Genomic DNA, 7,645 nt, shown 5'->3' with positions numbered 1-7,645 from the left:
ATTATAAACCCCTCATCTATATTCTCTACTGGATATTACAAATACAACTTGTAAATACTAATTTGCTAAGAAGGTAATGATTAGTAAAACTCTGATGACTATTATAAAAAATTAGGTCACTGGGCCACCAACTTCTTGGAGTTTTCAGATTGGTTTTGAAAATCATGATCCCAACAGGTTAAATGATCCCTTTGGAAATGGAATGATAGATTTAAAAAGCAACACTTCATAAAAATGTACTAAAATATCAGTAGTTAGTAAATTTATTTTGAGAAATCTATATCTCAGGAACTATGTAATTTACAGATGTCTATTAGCAATCAAATTAAAGCTAGTTTAATGTACTACAATGTAGTTTATAACCTTTACCATCGTAGGAATAGTTGTTATTTTCATAATATTTGCTAAAATAAATTAATTTATAGTTGTTCGGACAATAAGTTTGATTTATTAAAAACTTTATTTCAGAAACCATAAGACGTACAGATGTCAGCCAGCACTCAAATTAAAGCTATTTAAAGTTAATATAAAATAGTTAATAGCGTTTATCTTTGTAGGAGTAGCAGTTTTTATGATATTTGACAAAATAAACTCACAAAAGTAGTTTGTATAAAATGTTGGATTTTTGAAAAAATATATCTCTAGACCCATTAGACGCACATATGTCTGCCAACACTCAAAATAAATATGACACTTATCTTTCACATATGAATATAAATTTGGCAAATGAAAACTTGTCTGAACAACTATAAATCAATTTATTTTAGCAAATTTCATAAAAACTACTACTCCTACGAAAATAAACGTCACAAACTTTATATCTTATTAAACTAGCTTTAATTTGAGTGTTAATAGACATCTTTACCTCAAATGGGTTTTGAGATATAGATTTTTCAAAATAAATTCACTAATTACTGATCTTTAAGTACGTTCCACACAATATTTTTATGAAATGTTGCTTTTTAAAAAGCTATATCTCAAGAACTATTGAACGTAGCTCTATTAGGGCTTACGTTTTAGCAAATTTATTTTCTTTAAATGATGCTCTCTTAGATTTTCTATTATTTGTTGTAGTTTTTAAGATACAGAGCTCCGAAAAAAATTAATTATTTCCAACGTTTTGAAACAGCCGCTATTTTTTTTCCCTCTACCTATACTTGGCAGACTAACCAATTTTTGATTAGTAATTATACATAGTTTTCAATCAGTTCTCAGTTAGAGTCTCGGTAACATAAAGTATTATTCATTAAATTAAAGAGCTTCTAATGCGTGTAGAAAACTAATTAATTTAAATTTCTAAAAAATCTGTTAGTATATATTTATTATTTGATGTCTTTTCAGTAATGTTTAATTTTTTTGTATATAGTGGATTTGTAAAAGGTATTTTATTGTTTTTACCTTTTATTCAAGAAGCGATATTATTATTTTTTTGTTTATTGATGAAAATATAAATTTTATGTATGCTGCTGTTTGGAGCTTTTTTTGTTCACAAAATTAGCCTTTAAATATAATAATATTTATAGGTAATTATTTTTATTTAAACTGATTAAGTATTTTCGTGAGCTCATTTTCAAACCCTCCCCCCTTCTCCCCCTCCCCACTGGCGACACAATGTATTTATTATTGCGTAACCATGTTATGTTTTAAAAATCCATAATAAAAAAATTTTATCAGAAAGTCTTCTGACAAGTGGATGTTTGTTCTCCCAGGGCATTAAAAACAAACTATTAGATCCTCTGCCTCTAACAGTGGAGCAGTTGTTTCCTGACATACTAACTTCTGCATATAAAAGTATACATTAGATAAAATTACTTGGTTCTAATTCTACAATGCCAAGCTTCTAGAGGTTAATGTATGTGGCAGTAAGCCTCACTGACCGTACTTAACGTTTGATGACGATCAGCTTTAATAAGGTTGTAACTATTTAAAGAAAGCTACTATTTAATGTTGTGCTCACGATCATTTTTCGGTTAGTAACTTTATTACGTCAACCATATTGCCTCACGATGGAAGTTTAAAATTGCTCAAAAAAAGTTTTAATTCTCAGCCATTTATTTTCAAGATAGTAAGTTGATATTGTTTAAAATTTTCAAAAACCATTAAAATCCCGAAAGGCATTATAAACTGCGAAAAAAAGTTTATTCGAAATTAGAATTGCCTTAATTATTTTAAACATAGGAGTGGCTCAAGACATTGCCTTTTGCGGGGGGAAAAGCCACAAATATAAAAAAATAAACTTGATATTAATTTCTATATTTGATTTAACTTCATGTTTTGTAGCTAAGGCCGTATAGATAAGAGGAATTCAAATGTTTAACAGGAAATCCAAAACTTAATCAACGATGTCTGTCAAAAAAAACTACTCAGAAAATTGTCTGATGTCAAGTAGGATATCAACCTTAAAATCTTTTAGATTTTAATACTTCTAAATATGAAGGACGCAATTAAAATAAATATAAATATAAAATTATTAAAAAAATAAAAATTTTCTTTTAATTATTACAATCCTTTCGTCCCCACTCTGGGGCTGTCCAAGTCTAATTAAATCGCATGGTCTAGCTGTTCAACGTATAAATCTTAATTATAGTTGATTTTATAAATAAAAAATTTTGCAAAGAATTACCATATCTCAGGAATAAACTTATACTTTACTATATAATAAATATAAACATAATTTAACTGAAATTAAAAACAAAACAAAGGAGTGACTCTATCCACCCAACAGTAGCAGCGACATATACAGAGATTCCGAGAACGACTTAGTCATTCGGTGCAACCCACTTTCTCTTGTTTATATTCTCACTTTCGATAACCTTACTACAATATATAACATTTTCAGGCCACCTAACGAGAAGGGAAGACTTTATAACCTTCAGTCCTTTCCTTTTTAATTTTCTTTCTTTTTTTTTTTAATTCTACATCAGAAAATCAATGTCACATTTTTGTCTGAAATAATATATAAATTCCCTGTTTTGTAAAGGGGTAGACTCGTTTTGACTAACAATCGAGTTGTCTCCTTTATAAATAATGTTTTACGGCTACTGTTAGCACCAGGCAATAGCGAAATGTTACTAACACTGCCTAATTAACAAAAATATTTATAATATACCTGAGGCTTAGAGAAACCATTAAGAGCCAGCTACAACATCACAGTTTAAACTATAATTTATTAAATTTAGGATAAAATCAATAATTTTCCGTCGCACCAAAAAACTTAACCTCCAAATCTGGCGGTAACCAGCCAATGATAGCCGGTTAAACTGAGATTAAGAATGAATCTACATTTAAGTAGGTAACCATGAACCTTCCATAGATGCAGTTGGATCTTATCTAGCAAAGCGGTAGTGTATTATTCTCTTTCTTTGTAAATTCAACAAAATGCATTTGATCGAGATAAACGATGTAAACTTCACAGAGATTAGTTGCCGAGGCCATAATGAAAAAAATTATTTCGTCCTCAACCAAATCATTTTTTACTGTGGTCGGATGAAGAATTTTTTCACTGATTTCAACTTTTAACAGTGGCTGTTGAATCAATTTTAAATTTAATTAGACTCACTATTTCTTACATTAGAAATAGGAATTGCGGAGTACAGCAGTAATTTCAGTTTCTGGTAACCTAGTTAATCTGGTTAACATCACCTGGAACCAACATACTAGACTTAAAAGACAAGAAATCAACAGACGACTATTACTTCAGTCAACTATACCGACTGCTCAGCCGGACCTCTCATCTCTCACTAGAAAACAAACTACTAATTTATAAGACTATACTCAGACCTATCTGGACCTACGGACTTGAACTTTGGGGAACAGCTAAACCGTCGAACATCAAACGTATCCAATCCTTTCAATACAAAATCCTTAGAACCATAGTTAATGCACTCTATTATGTTTCCAACAGAACACTACATGACCTACATATCCCTTTTGTCCTTGACCTCAAACCAACCAAATTCTCAAAATTCCATATAAACCTTTCCAACCATCCTAATCCTTTGGTTCAAACCTTATCTATTTCCACCCATCCCTACAGCCCACATAGAAGGTTGATACGGCAGTGGCCAAGAGACTATTAAAATAAAAATGGACAATTGGAGTTCTGGCAATGGTTAGATTCTCCACTCAAGTTGAGTGTTTGCTGCTTTAGCGCACTTGCTCAGCCTCCACTGACTCACTACCAGTGATGCGGCGAGAGGGATGCGCTGTGATCTTTTGAGCTTTGCTCTACCCCTCACACGTGGGGGATAGAGTGGGCTCAGGGATCCTTAGGTGGATTGTGTAAATATTGTATATTAGAGTGTAAATGTGACTAGAGACTATACTATTTTATCATTATGTTATTTTATTTATTTATTTTTCATACACATAGTTTGATTCTGTTCATTTTGTTTATTCTTCTGTTTGTATATATTTTAAGTGAGTTTTTTTTCATTCATTTATTTATTTTATTTTATTTTAGTATGCATGAGATCATTCATCATTATCCCCTATTGCCCTGTGTGGCAGATTGTAATATCTATCAATAAATAAAAAAATATTAAAAAAAAAAAATCTGGTTAACAAAACTATAGACCAGAAATTGGTCATTAAGTTGTCAGAGTTTTACTAAAATCTAGGACAAATCTAAGTTAAACAGCTGCTAGTTTTACCGTGCATTGATGCAACCTGCCCTAGACATTAATAGTTACAGCCACTAATAGACACTAAGAGGTTTGAAAAAATATGAACTGATTTATGTCGTATTTCTTCAACAAGCCGTACCAAAACATATAACAATGTCAGTGACCCGAAACCTTATCTATATTTCTCGGGTGAATTGTATGGATGTAGATTAATAAGAAATGATCTATTAGAAAAAAAACTACTACCACAGATAAGACATGAGACGAAGAACAATGATCATAAGCGATTACAAATGCTAGATTGTAGATATTTCATTTTTTAGGCATGATAAACATCCTTGTTACACCCAAAAAATAAAGTAAGTTAAAAAAATCTTACTTTGAGTTGGTCGTTAATAATTCCCGGCTTGTTAAAATATCGTATTCCTTATTATTCGCAAGGAAAATATTTCCTCTCATTATATCACCATATGCAGACAACTGAAGGTAAAATAAATATTTGGAATGTCCTCTCACACGACACTCCTTTGATAATGATGAGAAGTTGACCGTGGGTAATATATATGAGAAAATGTAGTACAAGAGCCCTAGAGAAGAAAAAAATCAGTTATCTCACCCCAATTTTTGATTACTACGTATAATTACTAATCGAAATTGATAAGTCTGCCAAGTATATGTAGGGGGAATAAAAAATGGCGGTTGTTTCAAAGCGATAAAAAAAAACTAATTTTTCATTCGGAGCTCTATATCTCAAAAAGTAGGAACAACACAAGAAAACCTAAGAGAACGTCATTTAAAGAAGAGCAAATTTGCTAAAATATGAGCCCTAATAGAGTTATTTAGTTTTCGAGATATAGCTTTTTAAAAAGCAACATTTAATAAAAATGTTGTGTGGGATGTTCTGAAAGATCAGTAGTTAGTGAATTTATTTTGAAAAATCTATATCTCAAAAACCATTACGTACAGATGTCTATTAGCACTCAAATTAAAGCTAGTTTAATGATCTATAAAGTAATTTATGATGTTTATCTTATAGGAGTAATAGTTTACATGGAATTTGCTAAGATAAATTGATTTATAGTTGTTCGAACTATATCGAACTTTTCATTTGCCAAATTTATGTTCATATGTGAATATCATAAAAACTACTACCCCTACGAAGATAAGTGTCATAAACTACTTTATAGTAAGTTAAATTGTCTTTATTTTGTGTGTTGGCAGACATATGTACGTCTTATGATTCTAGAAATATATTTTTAAAAATCCAACATTTTACAATTATAATTTAACATTTTGTGAGATTATTTTGTCAAATATCATAAAAACTACTACTCCTACAAAGATAGATATAATTAACTATTTTGTAGTAAATTTAACTAGCTTTAATTTGAGCGTTGGCAGACATCTGTACGTCCAATGGTTTCTGAAATGAAGTTTTTCATAAACCAAACTTATTGTCCGAACAACTATAAATCAATTTATTGTAGCAAATATCATGAAAACTACTATTCCTACGAAGGTAAAGGTCATAAACTTCTTTATAGTCCATTAAACTAACCTTAATCTTTCAGAAGAGATTTTGCTTTTTAAAAAGCTATATCTCGAAAACTATTGGACGTAAATAGCTCTTTTAGGGCTAATATTTCAGCAAATTTACTCTTCTTTAAATAATGTTCTTTTAGATTTTCTAGTGTTATTGGTAGTTTTTAAGAAATAGAGCTCCGAATAAAAAGTTAGTGTTTTTTAATGCTTTGAAACAGCCGTCATTTTTTATTCCCTCTACCTATACTTGGCAGACTCATCAATTTTGACTAGTAATTATACATAGTTTTCATTAAAGTAATCAAAAATTAGGGTGAGATAACTGACTTTATTTCTTCCCGGCTATTAATGGTTGGAGGTACGATCAGAGAATAACACAAATATTCGAGATCATTTATAGATTTTGAATTATTCGAGTAACTAGTAATTAATTATAAAATACATGAATAATAATAGTCAAAATAAAATTTAAAAAATAGTTATTATTATTACAAAAAAAGTGGGGTAAATAGACAGTTGTTAGCTATTTTTTGTTTTCTTTTGACCACACCCCCGACTATCTTATTTATAATTTAGTAATTAATTACACCTGGGAACCTGCGAAGAATACTTACAACAATAATAATGTCGTACTTTTTTGATTAAAGTGTTCCAATGGAGTTTATTTTTACTTTCACTTACCTATTCAAGAAATTTTTTTTTAAAAATGAAATATAATCAATAAATGAAATGTAATCACTATTATTATATTTTATTCTACAACAGGTTCAACAGTGAAATCTGTCAACAAATCTTTATTAGAATTATGTTCAAGGACTATACACGATTCTTCAATAAAGCCTGTCACAAAACGAAGGAAGTAAATCAATAGACATTGAAGTCGAGAGCTCACTCCTAACCAATAAATAAAACGACAGCTTATAAACAGTACTTATCTTTGGTGTTCCAGGAAAGAACGGTTGTGTTCAAATCGTGATTCTGTAAGCTGTGGTTTGATCTAAAAAAAAAAATCGATAAATCCTAATCTTTCTTAGCAATCGAAATAAAACACAATTTATCACTCGATAATTCTTCCCAAAAAATATTCAATCGTCACTCGTAATGCCCTTGAAAAAACTAGGAACACCATCACCTCCCTGGAACTGACAAGAATAAATCATGTACTTGTACAATAGGATCTGTGCGGTCAGCCTACACAAATTCCTATGCATAAATGGTGTGTCGTCAACGAATAAAATCATTCTGAACATGGATGTAATTTTTTTTTTCAGTATCAGCGTTATGAAATAAGACGTTATTAATGTGTTTGACCTTAAAATACCAATGCAGACTTCGTAAATGATTCGAAATGACAACTTGGTAACTTTGATAATAACTAATACCTTTTGGCATTCAATAGCCTATTTGTAATAATTTATCTAATAATAGGTACCTTGTTCATTTTTTTTTTTAATCTCTGCTAACAATTTGCTCCTTCC

This window comes from Halyomorpha halys, unplaced genomic scaffold (assembly GCF_000696795.3).
Source record: "Halyomorpha halys isolate HHAL.00 unplaced genomic scaffold, Hhal_1.1 Scaffold38.1, whole genome shotgun sequence".
NCBI lineage: Eukaryota > Metazoa > Arthropoda > Insecta > Hemiptera > Pentatomidae > Halyomorpha > Halyomorpha halys.
The sequence above is the reverse complement of the archived record's forward strand: the minus strand, read 5'-3'. Positions refer to the sequence as shown.